The sequence below is a fragment of the Anabas testudineus genome, chromosome 5 (genome assembly GCF_900324465.2).
Source record: "Anabas testudineus chromosome 5, fAnaTes1.2, whole genome shotgun sequence".
In the NCBI taxonomy this organism is placed as follows: Eukaryota; Metazoa; Chordata; class Actinopteri; order Anabantiformes; family Anabantidae; genus Anabas; species Anabas testudineus.
In genome coordinates this window covers 21486693-21504384 of record NC_046614.1, presented here as the reverse complement: position 1 = coordinate 21504384, position 17692 = coordinate 21486693, and the positions used below count along the sequence as shown (strand labels likewise).

The 17692-nt window shown below is 37.7% G+C and overlaps 1 long non-coding RNA gene across 1 annotated transcript; it reads right to left on the bottom strand.

The window, feature by feature from the left end:
• Positions 1–1313: 1313 nt before the first annotated feature.
• On the bottom strand, positions 1314–17607 carry LOC113153749. The gene is made up of 4 exons (XR_003297982.1): positions 17247–17607; positions 5416–5491; positions 3128–3276; positions 1314–2935 (listed from the first exon to the last, which is right to left on the bottom strand). It is a non-coding gene; the product is annotated as an uncharacterized LOC113153749 (long non-coding RNA).
• Positions 17608–17692: the final 85 nt, after the last annotated feature.

Below are 17692 nucleotides of genomic sequence, written 5' to 3'. Positions count from 1 at the left end.
ACCAATAGCTGTGTCTACTGGAGCATTCTTCCTTATGCAGGGTTGTGGGTAACTTTCTTTTAAAAAGTTTTTCGTGTTCATATAGAATGTTAAAAGTATTTTTTATTCCCTCAGAACTACAAAGATTTAAAGGATTTCACCAGGGGACACGGTGTACACACTGTGCTCAAACACATACCTGCTGATTATTGGTCTTCTCTCCTGTGAGCGGTTAGACGTTTAAACTCAGAGCTCCTGCAGATCGATCGCCAGCTCCTCTTATCTGTGAGAAACACCTTAAGCTCTCAAGTTATCTTTACATATAAAAACCCAGTAAACTTCTTGTTGCCTGTTAGGATCTTTCCATAAATGCCTAATGCTGCATTGCTTCAGTCTCAGCAGAATGATTCGGATCTTCTTTTGTGGAGGAACAGAAACCAACATTTAGTACACACCCTGATATCTTACAATGCACTTTGTTAATATGTCACGTTTCTAATGTGAATATAACGTGACGTGCTTTAAGTTACAGCAGTATCTGCTGTGAAAGTAGGACGTGTTGTTAGTCTTCAGCTTACCTGTCCTTGTCTCTTCAGCATATACTTGAATGGCAGCCATGACCATATCTGTACCATCATGAAATGCTGTAGCTCACAGTCAGTAATACTGCATAATGAGTAACACTGAGTCCATTATAATACCTTTAGAAACCACTCAATGTCAAACCTTCAAGTTGCTTCCTAATGAACATTTAAGTCTTGTAGCCTCTCAGTTTTACTGCTCTCTCACTCCCAACATACTGTACTGTACTGTAGCTCCTGTATGGTCTGAAGGCTCACATCTGTGGATCTGACGTTTCACCATGGAGCCTTTTACTGATTGTGTAAATCTTCCTCTTCTATTAGCTTTTTTTTTTTACCTCTGACCCTACTCGTAGTCAGCCTATGTGGGTCAGAATGTTGTCACTGCACTTGGGGGGAATTTCCATCTGCTGCCAATGCTTCTTCATGCTTCATGCTTGTTTAACCATTCACATGGTTTGTGTAATTATTTGTTTTTGACATAAAACAATGTTCATGCTAATAAATTGAATTTGATGCTCTTTAAGGCCCTTCTGCTTATATTTAAACACGAGACACTAAGAGCATTAAGTGTGGAGATGTTCACGGAGGCAAAAATACATTTTAGAAGTGTTAATATTAAGAGAAAGCTATAACAGTCAATTTAAAAGAGTTCAGAGAAAAGTCCAAGTTTGAGGTTGTTGGATCAAACAGAAGAACATTTATTTAACACAGAACAAATAAAAAGATGTTAGAACAGTGCAATACCCTCAGACAAGCATGGTGGAGGCAGCGTAATGGTCTGGGGATGCTTTAAAGGTGGTAAAATAGGAGATTTGTACAGAGGAAAAGGGAGCTTGAGGAAGGAAAGCCATCAAGATTTTGCAGCACCATGCCATACCCTGTGGACAGCACTTGATGGGGCCAATTTTATCCTGCAACAGGATAATGATCCAAAACACACCTCCAAAATGTGTCAGCAATATTTGAAGAATAAGCACTAAGACGGAATTCTCCAGCACAGTCTCCGAATCTGAACCCTTTGAGCTGTTGTGGGAGCAGCTTGATCGTATGCTACAGAGGAAGAATCCATCAAGCCAATCCATCTCGTGGGAGATGCTCCAGGAAGCATGGGGTGAAATCTCATCAGATTATCTTGAAAATTTGACAGCCAAAATGCTTTCGGTCTGCCAGGCTGTGATTGCTGCAGGAGGTGATTTTTTTTTTTTAAGTTTGAAGAACACATTCATCATTTCCATTAAAATCATTATTACTAACTTTGACAATGTCAGAGAGAAAGAGAGAGAGAGAGAGATAATGATGTTGATTCTTATTAATATAAATCTTCTTACATCACAGTTTTTACAAGTTAAGAACAAATAAATCTTGTTTGGCATCACTGGCTTCACCAGCTTTCACGTCAGCGTAGTTGTGTTGTCACATATTGGCCTCTCCAGAGCTTAAAGGTCAGAACAAACAGTACAAAGAGGTCATTCAATGTGCTGTAAACCTTTTGTCCCTGTCCAGTTCTAATTCCATCCTGTGGTTTCACACTTTATAGAATCTGTCGATTGTCATTTACACAGCATAATACCTGTGGGCGGCCCATTGATCAGTTCCTATTGTCCCAACAGAGGAGAACAACCGACATCTCTCATAATTTTGCACTGCAGAGTACATCTATCGGGTTCATGTAGTTTGACACAGATTTAGCGGGCTGCTGCACCTCGGGGGGATGGAAGCATTGATGCGTCCATGCTTCAGCTAACATCGGAGAGTTCACAGGACCAAACTCTTTGTGACCCCTGTGTGACTCCCCTGGTCCAGTCAGTCGTAGCTTATGGTAAAACTCAGAGCCCAGAAAGAAAAAAACACACTTCCACATCCAGTGTCTCGTAACAACAAGCACACACCGAACTTCAATTCATGCTTGTAGAAGCAATTTGGAAGCAGCTATAAAGCATTTTGGATTTATTATAAAAGAAAATATAACTTTGATAAGACATAATAATATAATACAATAATTGTAGTTGTTGTGGTTTCTAAAGATTTGGCCCATGTTACATGCATTTATGACATGATAATATACAATCAAATAAATAAATATAACATCCCATGAGATGAAACAAATACAAAGCAACAGTTCAACTTGATAAATGTTTTTTAAACTACGGTAACACATTTGATTCAATGGCTATTTTTGAAGTAGAAATTAAAATTGCTATTTAATTAAAATGTGTTAATATAGAATAATTTTTGTGACCCAGTTGCAGAAAAAGATTTATTGGTGACTCTGAATTGCCTGTAGGTGTGTCTCTGTCTGTCAGCTCTGAGATGGACTGGTGTACCTTGCCTCTCCCCAGTGACGGCTGGGAGTGGCTCCAGCACACACGACCCTAAACAGGAAACGGTGGTTAAGATGTTGGATGGATGCATTTCCACTTTCCACAGCTCCACATAAGTACAGGAGCATTATTTTATTTTACTGCAGCTACACAGAAACAAGCTGCAGCTGTTACTATTAATTACCTCTCCTCCCCCAGGTTTGAAAATGAGCCTATAAACCAACTGTGTGCGTGGAATCTCACCAGGAAGCACCTGAGACTGAGAAGTGACAGCAAGCGCACGAGGAGCTGCAAATGCTTTTACACACTCTTCACCTTCCACCTCTTCCAGTCCACCAGAGACGCATGTCCTTGTCTGGAGGTATTCACACCAGCCACAGATGTCAGTGTCCCTGGTGGTATAAAGAATGACAGAGTGTTGACAGCGATCGATGTTAATGTCAGCAGCTTCACAGGATCCACTCGAGGAAGAGAAACACATTATTCGTTTAGAGTCACTGGCTGAGGAGCCTCTCAGTGAAGAGGAGAGAGCTCTAACCTCGGAAATCACACAGTGACACGGAGCTTGTTCAAGAGAGTCTGTGGACACACAAAAGAACCTGTAGGTACGAGTGAGCCAGCAACAGAACCGTTTAATGAACCTTCTCCTAACAGTTAATATTGTAGATCACGGGTAATGTTTCTTATTAATTACTTATTAAAGCCACATGTTTCTTAAATCACAATTATGCCATGATTTTATTATATTATATGTTCAAAAGGTGGAAATGTTGAAGTAGATATTTGACAAGAAAAATGATAAAAAAATGTTATAACTAAAATGTAATCAATCATTTCATAATAAGTCCACTAAGCTGGAATTGCTGTTTATTAGTGTCCTGGTTCCCACACGTTAGAGGTGTCAGGCCTGAGGTGACGATTTTTGTCAATATGTCCCCACAAAATACTGTATTTAGCTAATGACATGGCCCCTGACTTTGGAAGTAATGCTGGATTACTCACACACTATGTTTGGCTTTGCATGATGGTGTTTACAGCTTTCTATTCCTTACACTTGCTCTTGTGTTTAGTGCATACTAAAGTATAGTATTGTATAATATTGGTGAAATATGACTAAATAAATTAGTAGCATACATTCATTCTACAAAACACACAGTTGTCAAAATAAAACTGTAACTGACTTTACATAAAGTAATAAAATAAACAGCACACAATAACAGATTCTGTATTTTAAAGGATACAGGCCCAGATTTTCCTTCCACTTTACTGTTATTGCTGGAGTGTGAAGTGTCCTTCAAGTGTTCAGTAAATACACTTCTTATACTACACATCTTCCCACAGCTCAACCACAGCAGCTCTGCAAGAGTTTGCAGCCCTTTCTGGACAAGGACAGCAGGTCGTAGTGTTTCGTCTAATCTGATTTTAAGATGACATTTAGTAGAAACATATTGTTTTCTCCAGCTCTGTTTCGTGGTTATTACACAGATACTAACATGTATTCCTGGGCAACAAACTAGGCACCACTGAAAGTTAAAATTTCACCTTGTGACATTAAAACTAAATGAAACGTATGGAAACCTAATGTCAGTTTTATCTACCATCTATAGAATTTGTAAAATAAAGTACATTTTTCCCTCGTGGAAAAAATAGTATTCAGTTGGGAGGAGTTAGAAGTATCTCTGTTGGAGTAAATCCAGCTTTTTGCTATATTACACCGGCCTCTCACACGTTGTTCTGGCTCAGGTTACGAAGACGTTTGTCTGAATGTTAACACATTTTATTGTTACTGAATCTTTGCTTGCGCAACAAATGCTGTGTTACAGCTCAGTTGTGCTGCCACTGTGACAGAATACATGATAGTTCATTAAAACACTCAAGACGTGCTGTCCCATGGAAGCACAAATGTAGTGAATCTGGCTCCTGGTGATTATAATGAAAGTTGCTGATCCAGCACATCCGAGGTGTAGATTTGTGCATTAGTGCATTTTTTTTCGCTGTGAGCATCTTATAGTCTTTTTTGACCTTTTTCATGGTTCCTAGTTGCATTTATGTGTTGTTTGTGTGAAAAAGGCTTTCAGTCTACAACGTGCACTCACAGTGTTGATCATTTTAATATCCACTTGTAAAAAGTAGCTCGCTCAACTGTGCACAGGTGAAAGAGTTTCTGAAGTTGGTTGCTGTGCTTTTTCCCTTGAATAGCCTCGGAGGAAAGTTGATGCACAGCATTAACTACTCATTGGTCTTCCCTTTCGCCTTCCTCCCCCTCCTTCTTTCCAGATCACTGTCTATATCCGGGCCAGCATCCTGAGTGGAGCGCGCTCTCATGTTCCAGATATTAAATTACTCATGAAATATTTGCTTGGCCTCCAGGCTCTGCTGCAGCTTGCTCCGAAACCTCCACTTAGCCCCTGAAACGTCTCGGAGTGCAGACTTGTGTCACCTCTACGAGGAAGGTCAATTTTTCCAATTTAAAAACAGGGCATTACAGACCATTTCAAATTGCATTAGCGTCACAGTTCTGCTCTTGTCACCTTTTTCTCCACGTTGCTGGCGTACCTCTCTTCCTCGCGCTGAGACGGGGAAGGCTCCTTTCCTTAAACAAGCAGTCTGAAAGGTTGAACATTGCATGATTCAGTAACAAGGAAAGGCCTGATCACTCACGGTGTATGCACTTGACTGTACCAGAAACTTCCATCAAGCTCAGTGAACCTTAAAGACATTTTAAAGATACAGCAACAGAGTTCAGAGAGTTAGAAACTGTCTAGACCGACATGTTATGACTTTACCTGATGGCTACTGTCTGGTCCTAAGGTTACGCTTCATCATTTTGTTTTGTACACGTGAAGCAAATTTCACTTTAACTCAAGGTAGATTTCACTTTGCAATAAAACAATTAGTCAAAGCTAATCTACATGTAGTGGCACGTTGATTCACAATAATAAAATACCCTTAGAATTAGAAACTTTTTGTATCTTAGTGAAATAGAGTACAGATAGTGAGAGATTGAGTAATAATTATGTAAATTACATAAACAATTCTATACTGTAATAAGCCACATAACTACAAAAAATATTCTACTGGAGTAATTTCTTTCCTTTTTCTTTTTATATTTCTAAATAAGATATTGCTGTGGAAAATATAATATATTTAAATCTTTAGAAACCAGAAAACTAGTTATCTCATTGCTAAAATATGTGTTACGGCTGCTAAAATATATTTAATTATTTATCCAGTGTAAAATGGAGTGACTCACTTTGCTTGTTTTTTTTTTTTTATTACATTGCTGAGTGACAATTTATTTAATAATATTTATTTTTTTAAGTTTGTCAGACAAATGAAAATGTCTGTATGTCTGCAGTGTAAAGCAACAATGGAAGAAGAGGAGACTTAGAGTGAAGGTCCCTACAATTTATAGCTTTGGTTGTGTGAATTATCTGCAGCACTTTGAAAGAAAAACCTCAAGTAAAATATGCAAGTGAAGTTAAGTTTAATTCCAGACTGCAGACTGGATATTTTTATTCAAATCTGCAAATACTTCTCTTGAATATTTCAAGATGTGTAATATTATGTCTAGCTGCACTATTTAACTGCTTATTCCCCAACTTGTTTTGAAATGATCCAATCTTAAAAAAATGTGCAAACTGAATTTACAGTGCAGTAACAAGTCATGTTTACATTTTCTGAAATAATTACAGCAGTTCTGTCTAATGTAATCTGTTGTTTCTCCAACTTGGAAACATATCAGAAGCAGATTAAGCAATGAGTAGCAGATGTAAAGATCCCTCTGACTTCAGACCTTAAGCATCCACATATGGCCACTGAAGGCCTCACCAGTGTGGCTGCGCCTTCACTTATAGATCTCAGCAAAAAGGTGAGAATGCAGTCACCCGTGATTATTACCAGCTCACTCATGAAATCGCCAAGCACGGGGCAGTGATGGAGCAGGGAGAGGAAGCCAGAGATTCAGAGCCGTTTTCTATCAGAGCGGGGCTGAACTCTTTTAGTCTCAACACCTGACAAACACCCACGAAAATATATTTTATCTATGATTTAAGCCAGTTTTCTAAAACTATTACTGAGTTACTTTGAATTGTGACACATGTAACATATTAGACTGCTCTATATTGAAACCAAACTGAATCGTGCTTGTGACAATCAGATTTGGTTGAGAAAAAAAAATCTGTCAAAAATTTATGGTTTGGCGTTATGAATAAATGATTTGACTTTGGAGTGAAGTGGATACTCATTTACAAATCTAGGTTTCATTAATGCATTAGTGAGTGTTTTATTCAGATGATCAGGAATCTGACTTGACTAAAAATAGGATTTCACAGCTCTTTGAATCTTTGAAGCTTGTATTAAGCACCCTTGTTGTTGTATGTGCATGCATCTGGAAACCCTTTACACAAGGCACATCCAACTACATGTATAAGGCCCCTGTGAGGTTGACTATCCACACTATCCCAATACTCCAGAAGCCCGGCGAATAAATCATTCAAATCATATCTGTGTTTCTGCTGCATGGCCGCTGGCTGCTAAATCTCACATCCTGGAGAGAGCGCTTCACTGGGAGTTTCCTGCACTGATGATTTCGTGTAAGGTGAAGGTTAAAACTGTGTACAGTGATGTTTGAAGACTTTCAGCTGACACATGTCACGTTTTCATTTCACTCAATGTGTTACATATGGCACATTTGGGCATCCTTCAGTCCTTATGTTGTCATGCAGACTGTCCTATCTACTACTATGACTTCCTTATTCAGCACTTTTACTTCTGTTTGTTGTCTAAATGCAACAGATTTTCATAATGATGATAATTCCTGTGAATACTGATATGACTTTAAACGTAGCACTAACTCTCCCAATATATAATAATTCAGATTTGACTTCTAACAGGGACTCAGGTCACTCTAACACTCATTTCTGTGTGTATGACTTTTAACAAACTGTATACTTTTGTTTATGCAAAATCCATACAACAAATAACATTTAATATTTTCTCATATTTAAGAAGAAAAAATATTAGATGGAACAACTGACTGGATTTAGATTTATTTAAATAAGTTTTTGAGAATCTTTGCCTTTATTTGACAGTCTCTAGTGACAAGGCAGACAGGAAATATGGGAGAAGAGAAGAGGCATGACATGCAGCAAAGGTCCCCAACTAGGACATTGTGGTTACGGGCATTTGCTGCAACCATCCAGCTATTCTCCAGATTTGGAATTATTAATATTATTTAGCATTATTTTAGTATAGTATTATTTTTTAGCAGTGGTGAAATCCATGACTCTGTAAGCAATGAGGATTAAATATTTATAAGAAAAAATATAAAACATTTAAATTATAGAATTAGAATAAATTAGATGAGGATGAACCAACATGTCAACCAGTACAGTTTTTTTATATTTAGCACGTTTTCCTCTGCTCCCCAACTATTTACGCCTACAGACGAAAAATACATTTATTGGCAGATACATTTAATAGGTCAGTTCATGAGGTTACCATAAACATGACCGTTATCATAGAGCTGAGCCTACAGATGAGCTAAGCCACAGTGTAAACCAGCTTTCCAGTATCATTTTTGACCACAAGTCAAGCCAGATTAGACCTGATTGGATCGCTGGTGCCATATGTGACCTACAATCTGTGCTCTGTTTGTACTGCGGAGGGTCGGGGCAGAAGGGTCAGCGATCTCCCTGGGCAGAGGTTGCCATGGGAACGACCTCTGGATGCTCCGCGCTGCTCTTTGCAGCCCTCACACATCTTAAGGCAGATTTATCCAGGTTTTTTTTTTTTTATGTCATTCTTCTGCTCTATTTCCTCAGTCAGCACTGCAGTTTTAAGCTCCCTCTGTTTCCTCTCCGCACACACACACACGCACACACACACACACACACACGTATATGCGCTGGCCGTTGGATGGTGTATGCATGGACACCAACACACATGATAACACCCATTTATCTCCACCTGATCAGCCAAAAGGCGGCTAATGTTTAGCTTGCATGGTACCTTTTACTGTAACTGTTATAATTTGATTTTAAAATAGCATTGTTTTCTTGTTTTGGCAAGTCAGCTCAGCTGAATGTCATCTGAAGATAGTCAAGCCTCCAGACAAACTCTGGTTGTTGGTGACATACTGTATTTGCGCTAGTCTGCAAAGAAATATTTTAGCCACAAGCTATTGTGCATGAAAAGTTACCATGACTGTTCTTTCTGAAACTTTCTGAGTTCAACATTATCTGCGGGCTAAATATTACCCTCCAAATCTTAAGTTGTACCAAGTAAATATTTGTGATGTGGACTGTACAATGCCTTTTTTCAGCACTGAGGTACTTCTTAGCCTGTTATAATGCTCATTAGATTAGAACTGAGAGATTCACATGAGATTGTCTTGCAGTGGTGAGATCCTTAAGAAAAATAAATGTCTTCTGTTAAGCCTACTGAGATAAAACTGGGGGAAAAAACACTCACAAAGCAGAAACAGATCTCGTTGCAAAGTCATTATACCACAGCACACACACGAGAGAAAATATAATTGGATCCCCCCGGAGATTCCCAGTTTCTCTTGCTTCTTCCGCTCAGGGTTGAGGTTAAATACAAAGGAAATACAATAAAGAGGTAATATCCCTCAGAGCAACAACCAAGTTAAATTAACCATTTTTATGCTTTCCAACAGCGAAGGTATCCATGTCTACATCCCATGAAGTCGTTAAATGACTGCAGGATTTTTATTGGATCTTTATTGAGCTGTGCACGAGTGAAATATCTTTACAGTAATTTATGCCTTTAAAGACCAGTGCTTGTATAAAATCACTTAAACAATATGGCTTAAGAATTCCTGATCCAAAGACATGTAAGTAATATATTACCTCTGCATACCAAGTGACTTTAAACTAAATAAGACATTACTGTAATTTGCCACACTACTGTAGTGTAGACTTCAATATGAGCAGCAGCTGATCCTTACAGTAAATTCAAACAATAAGATGGAAGTCCAGATCATCTGAAAGCTCGACAGACTCCCATCACAGCTGCAGTCATTCATACAGTAACAGTACGACGCCCTTGGTTTTGTTTGATAATGTTTATAGGAAGACTCAAACTTCACCCTCCACAGTCACAAACTGCTCTACTACTCTATGTTCACAAGCTCACTGATGATTCCATTATATTATCTGTACAGAGGAGAGTAAACAACTCACTGTAATGTCTTTGTTACCTTAGTAATGAACGAGTGGGAAAGTGTCCATAAGTGGGAAAAACACAATGAATAGTTATCTTGAATGGCCAACACTGCTCAAAATATCCAGTTTTATAAAACCTATTTACTCTGATTTAATGCACTGGGATTCACATGGAGCCTCTCGTTACCATCGGACTCGACAGGTGAGTGAACTTGACACTGGGCCGCTCACACACAGAGAGCTGGCACATACCTCAGAGTTCAGAGGGAAAGGTCGGAGTTCAGAGACCGAAGACACTGTGAGGACTTTCTAATCCCACGTGGTTACTTATTTTAACGTTATTCACAGCAGATCTGATCAGGGATTTCTGTTTGCCAAGCAGGTCAACATGGGTTGTGGCAGTTTTAAGAGGGCTTAACCAACAACCCTACACCAGTTCCAGTAAGCCAGACGAGCTGGGTCACGATGAAAGAGTCTGTCTCGACAAAAAAGTCCAGAGTGACAGGCAAAGAAAAAAGGAATCCTCTTAGTGGCAATATCCTGTTGTGCACCTCCATCTGTTGCTCTGTGATAGCTGACAGTCTAGATGGAGCGAGGAGAAAACTGAACCATACACAAGGTTTTCTTCAGCAAAAATATTTTCAAAATGCTGCCAAGTAATTTATTTCTAAGTGAAAAAAAAAAGTTTTTTAGTACATTTGATTTATTTATTTATTTCTAAGTAAATTAGTAGATTTTTAATAAATATTTTACATTACAATGATAGTGTTCAAAGCAATATTTAATATATAATATATAAAATAAAGAAACACATTTTACAAAGACAATTTAAAGCAAATGTTTTGATCAGGAATATAATGGTTATATTTTTGAATAATTGGTTAATGGTTTATTTATAAAATGCACAGAACCTCCAAAACCCAAAGCTAAAAACGAAACAATTTTTTTTCTATTAGGCAAGAACCACTGAATGTTTACCATGTTCAAGAAATAACTTCATTAAATTTGATTTATCCTTGAATCAATTATTTGGCTACTTTAGTTTTTTTTTATTATTTAGCTACAGCCAGTGCCAGGGTTAGCGCAGCATAAATGTTGATTAATAATAATTTTTTGTATCTATTCTCAACAAAATACTATTGAATTCTTAATATCAAACCACACATTAGAATGATCATCAAGTGAGAAAATCATTACTATAAAATTAATAATAATAATAATAATGATAATAATCATCATAATAATAAGTAAACCTCTCATACTACGGTATATTATGACATACAAATTCTCCACTCATGATAAACAGTGAACAGGAGAATCATGGACACTGATAAAGCTGCACAAGCTGCAATCAGGAAGATTTTTCATTCAAAGACACTAAAACGTCATTGTGAAATTGTGCTACAGTGTTTTTTCTCGGATCCAATTACATTGTTCACGTTTCCTCCCGAAGAGAAAACAGTTTATCGCTCATCTTTGATCAGTGCAAGCAGAGATAAAAACTACTGAGGATCATTTTAAAAGGTGTTTATACTTATCTACAACCAGAACAACTCAGCTATTTTTTTTTTTATAATCCCCAAAGCAAAGCAAGTTCCCAGCAGTGAAGATACCATGAATCATCTTCTGTGTAAGCAATCAGACGCTTTACAAACATATTCTAGTCTATTTCGATTTCTATTATAACATCAAAACCGTCAGCGCGGTAGGAGGATGACTCTAACACATGTAGACGACCATTCATATTGTGTTACGCTAAAATTGATCTGTGGCTCTGAAATGCGAACCGCAGTGACAACAGCACCCAGTATCAACACACAGCAGCTGATTTATGTGAATGGTTCATATCAATTAGTAGAGCGTTTAGAGGAGATGTTAGCGTCCAAAACCAAAGCCAAGATTGATGACTGCCATTTTATCAAGGCATTCATTTTGCCATGACTGTCGGCTGAATCACTTTTACTGGGCTTTTGTTTTATGGCAATAGAGCTTTAGATTTATTATGGTGATAAAAAGTGTTGTCTGCCCTCCAACAGGGGTGCACCATTCAAACACATTTCTTTTTATCTATCATGAAAGCTGGTGGCCCACCATAAGCCAAAGGAGGATGCTGTTGAAAATTGTGTGATTTAATTCTAAGGACGAGAAAGGAAAGGACTCCGGTGCGAGCATCTCCTTTCAGCAGTGCACTAGTGAAAGTTTGATAGTGTCTCTGAAGTTCACTTAGCAAGAAAGTAAATTAAATCCCGCAAAAGGCTTTTGGTCTATTTAATTAAAGCTGGAGCAACTTAGTGGGATTGAATTAAATTTTTGGCAGGAGTAAACCAATACCCTGGGAAGGTGGCGGTGGGGTTGGGTAGGCTATTCATGAAAGATAAGAAGTGAGTCCATCTTTTTTCAAATCTATTGAATAAATATTTCTTTTCAAAACAGCATCTTTGTGTCCTCTGTGGCAGCGGCGTTCAATTTAGCAAAGTACAGCGTCAATACGTTTATCTTAGCAGCTAAGACAAATAAATAAATACAACCTTTAAAACCTGGATTACTCCAGAGAGTTTAGGTTGGTCTGCTCGTCAGAGTTCAGTCAGCCGACTCTGCTCCTTATCCTGCCTGTGAAAACGTGGTCTCAGCAAAGGTTAATCCACGTGCAGAAGGTCTCTCTAGATTAGAGGAGTCCGTAGCTCTTTCTCAGCACGAGGTCAGGGATCACACACCAACTTTTAAGGAAAGCAGGCCATTTTATTTCCTAGCTCTTTATCCAGCTGCTGATGCCGACGGTGTACTTCACCGTAAGCCCTTTAAGGCTCAAGGTGAAATCGATTCCCACCCCGGAGTGGCTGTTTTAAATGGGCTTAAGTTCAAGCTAAATATTCCCAAGGATAAGAAATGGCTTATGAATTGCAGGAACCATTCTCACCGTCATCAGCTTCAGTTCGTCGTTGCTGACCAATAATCGCATGTGTTTAACTTCAGATAACAGGCTTTAGAAATGGGCTGTGGTCACTGCTGTTTTAATTAAACTTTAACTGAAAAAGACCAAAAAAAACAAACAACAACCAACAAAAACAGATGACTGTTAATGATAATAAGCTTAAAATACAATTCTACACCAATAAACATTAACGTATTTCAATCTCACCGTGTACCCACCAGTTCTTTTTTACTTCATATACAGTGAAGCTTTAAGTTACTGAAGCCAAACCAGCTCTATCAGTCAGTAATTAACTCCTATGGAAGTCAAAATAAAAGTTACAGAAACGCCCGTTTTTATTCTTTGAATTTATTTTTTAAATATTCCCAAACATGTGTTTTTAATTTTGAATGAAAGTAAAAACACTTGTACAATAACTCTCATTTCTACATCACCAGTGTCAGTTTGCAAGATACAAAACTAATATCGCTGCATTTGCAACAGACTGTTAATGAAAACAAGAGACCTTCAGCTAAACTCTAAAAAAAAAAAGTAGAAATCTCCGGAAAAAAAGTCTCCAGCGTCTTCAACAAGAAGACAACTATGTTCACGTTCAGCTTCTTGACTCTGGGTGGCAGTGTTGATGCAACGACACGTTCAACGGCTTTGGAAGGAGACTGAACTTACTCTGATCAACACATTTAAATACTTTGTTCTGTTTTTGGTTTGTTTTTGTGTGTGTGTTTGTGTGTGTGTGTGTGTGTGTTTTGCTGATTGCTGATTTGTTTGTCATCCCTTCATGAAACTATTACATTTCTTACGTCGTGATTGTATCTTGAGTCTCTAACATTTGAGTCCTTTTAAGATTCTTGGATTATTTTTTGAAGTATAAACAAGTTCAAATTACAAATCCCCGTTTTCTGTGTGTAGATCTAGACAGCTTCATATCCACTCATATACATCATCATACTAATACATGATGTAGGTATTTAATACCAATATACATTTTATGTTCCAATTTATGGGCTTAATGTTGGTTTTAAAAGTTAATCTAATTATGATAATGTATAATAATAACAGAATCTAATTAATTCCAAAAATTCTGATTCATTTAAACATTATAGAAATTGGCAGAAGTGTCAGCGTCATTCAGTGACGTGTTTGATGTGTAAAACAAAGACGTAAAAGAATTCAAAGTCATATTAGATCATAAAAACTTACCACTGTCCTACTGCTCACTGAATATATTATGCTGCAGTTTTGAGAGGATATAAAAAATAATACTAAACCATAGCATTTTATTTTATTATGTTTATTAAGAATTATTATCTAAAAAGTATTTTCAAAAATCTTATGTTTTTTTTTGTCAGATATATATGATCATGATTTTGAAATTAATTAATAATAAATTAAATTATGATTATATAGTTTATATATTAATGCTAAATCATTTCAAATGTTTTCTAAAGGCCATTTCTTTATTTTAAATTTAATTTATTTGTATTTATGTAAAATTCTCATTTGTTTATAGACAAAAGAAAAGAAAAGAGGGAGATTAAAGATTTTAACATGTTGAGTAATTTCAAACACACACATAAGTAGTGGCGTGTACATCACAGTATCAGAGTGCAGCTGCTCAAAATAATGGCCTCACTTTATGTATTCATAGTATTTCTCAAGCACGTCTAAGATAAAAGCAAAGTCTCTTCAGTGCACAAATTAGGAGCTAATTTAATGGACAATTAATGGCATGTATTATGAGGTATGTTTTGTGTTTACTGAGGACTGCACTAAACTGGTTCTGCTTTGATTCGGCTGTGTTACACAGCGTCGTCGATACAGTCCTGTGCAGCATCTTTCGCTTTTACTGGATCACAGAGTCACAGAGAACCTTCAGCAGATGAATGCTGTGTTCACATATCTCTGCTTTGAATTACATATATTTTATTAGTATCCATTATAAAATAGCGTGTCAGAGGGATCTCTGTGGGCAATATTAGAGGAGTACCAATAAGATTTCTCCAACATCTTTCACTCCTCTTCTGGCTCAAGTCAATATTGAGCTTGTATGGAACTCATTATGGTCAGGGAAAGCTGCTTTCTCAGTGCCTCGCCGTTTCGTTCCATCTGTGTTATAGTCACCTGAACATGATCTGAAGTCAGCCAGTCAAGTGACCTGGAATCAATACAGTCAAACTCAGTGGAGGCAAATAAATCAGCCTGGCTCATTTAACCCATGAGCGTCCTGCTGCATAGCTACAGTGGTGCAGCACGTAACAAGAAAGGCATGTTTGATGACAAATAATTTATTGTAAATCGTTACTCCTCTTCCAGCATCAGTCACTACATGTTTCATATCCGTGGGGCATCTTCGACCGTGCATGTTTACTTGTTTCTACGTAATGGAAGTCATCATGAGCACATGTGCGGGGCAGCTTTTCTATTCCTTCAGTGTTCGTCACTTGTTTGTGCAAAAAGCAACATGACACTTTTTCTGTTTATTCTAACTTGTATTATGGTTCCTCTCTGAATATCTTTCCGTGTCTTTCATCACATGGCAGTCTTTTTTTTTTTTTTTTGTTTTTGGGGCATAGCTAGAATTTCCGTTGCTGTTGCCGTGTATATGGATGGCATCTGTCTTCAAGCCTGTCACTGGGTCCTATAAAAATCAGTCTGTGTTTTATTCTTTATCCAACATGAGTAAAGCTACTGGTATTTTACTTCCAGCTTCTGAATCTACGTTTTATACTAGTTTATAGGATTTTTTATTTTTTAAATATGGATATGACTTTCAGGATGCACAGTAAATTCAGATGTCATTTGATGCCAAAATAACATAACTGACAACTTGGACCTGCTGAGAACGAGAGCAATCCCATTAAAGAGTTGAATGTGTTATGGTTATTAATATGCATATTCTTTAATGTTAGAGCCTTTTTATTGATTGTTGGGAAATGATTGCCTTTAGTGTTACTGCCAGACTCTATTGTGCTAACTTACAGTAAATCAACTTAGTGCAAACACAGCTCAATTTGAATAATTTTGAAAGATTCATTGTGACATGGTTTAAAGTTTTGAAGAACTTTCAGCCAACATCACATCAACTGATTACAGTTTTATGATGATTCATGCACAGGAAACTTTTTCATTCTGCAGGAAGTTACATTTCCCTTTGGCTTTGCTTCTCTGGCTCTGTTATTGGAAAATAACTGATGTTAAGTTCTACCTACATGACAACTAGACCTGTTTAAATCAAAAGTGGTAAAATGAAATCTGAATATATTTAAAATGCTTCCCACTTGTGTAAACAGACTGATGACATGCATCATGTAGCTGCCTTATGTAGGGAAATGTTGTCATTGATTAGTGGGAAAAGTAGAATCAGTGCAGCCCATAGTTATTGATTGGCCCTTCACTGTTTGCTTTCAATTCATTTTGACGTTATAAAATAATACTCCCCATCATATAAACCTTTAGTGGACTGCTTAAAAACAGCATCTTGCCAGCTCACTAACTTGACCTGACAATTTGTTTGAACCACTAAGCGACTATTTTAAAGTGTCTGGATGCAAACTCAGCTACTATGCAAAGTATTATATTCAATCATAACAAACTGTAACTCCTCGTCATAAGTTTTTTGCCTTTCTACTTTAGACACTGTTTAGCAGCAGGACTCGAGCGCCATAACCATGAGCAGCTCCCACAGTTTGTCATAACGATCGGCAGTTTAAACAAAGCTGAGTTGAGCCGAGCTCTACAACTAATGTGTTTAATCTGAACACAGTCAGAAAAAGAAAAGTTTTCCTTGTGATTTATACCAAATGAGCCTGTAACACTCGTGAGGGTGGTTTTACTATTCTGACACAACAAACGTATGTCTGTGGAGTGTGAGAAATAGAATTCATGTTATTGCATGAAGTTAATAAACTACAATAAGGTAAGTCTTAATTCAAATGAGCTACAGTTTGCAGTTAAAGATGGAAACAACAGGTAGGTGCTTCAATCAGTCATCAATTTAAAACGTTTGGGTGCATAATTAAACAAAACCTAAATACAGAGGACTCACAGTAATAATAAACTATTTTATCAGAGTAGAATAAAGCTGTATAACTGTAGTAAAAACTAGTTATTATAAAACAGTTTCACAGTTACACTTTTATAGTTATGCACAATTTAAGAAAAACTAAGTTGTGGAAAGATTAGAGGGAATCTTTACAATGAATAAAATCAGAGGCAAAGACGGAACAGAAACTTCTGCACTTACTTTCATTCACCTGTTCCAGCGCCTGCAGTCCCTTCACGTCCACAGACACGAGCGCCACAGACACGCCTAAACTTCTGTCTGATAAGAGAACCCGCAGTATTCCCACTCCGAGCCATGTGCCAGGGAGAACCAGTTGCTCGATCTTTAATAAAAACCCTGCATGGTCCCAAAACACTCAATTATCGCAAGGTGAGGCAGCGTGGACTGTCCTTCTCTGGGTGATTGACAGCGGACTGAATTGAAGTGGCTTTCAAGGGGATGGCGGATGCTTTTTACGCGCGGCTGCTGCGTCGTTAATTCAAACATTTTACACCATCTACCGTCAAACGGACTGAAACCGTCACAGTTTCTGTTCTTGGAGAGGCTCACCGGGTTAATGCGGCGCTGAAGTGCGTCGCCGTGTTGCTGTGTTGCTCCGTGCGCCCCTCTGTCTGTGGTTTCTTTGG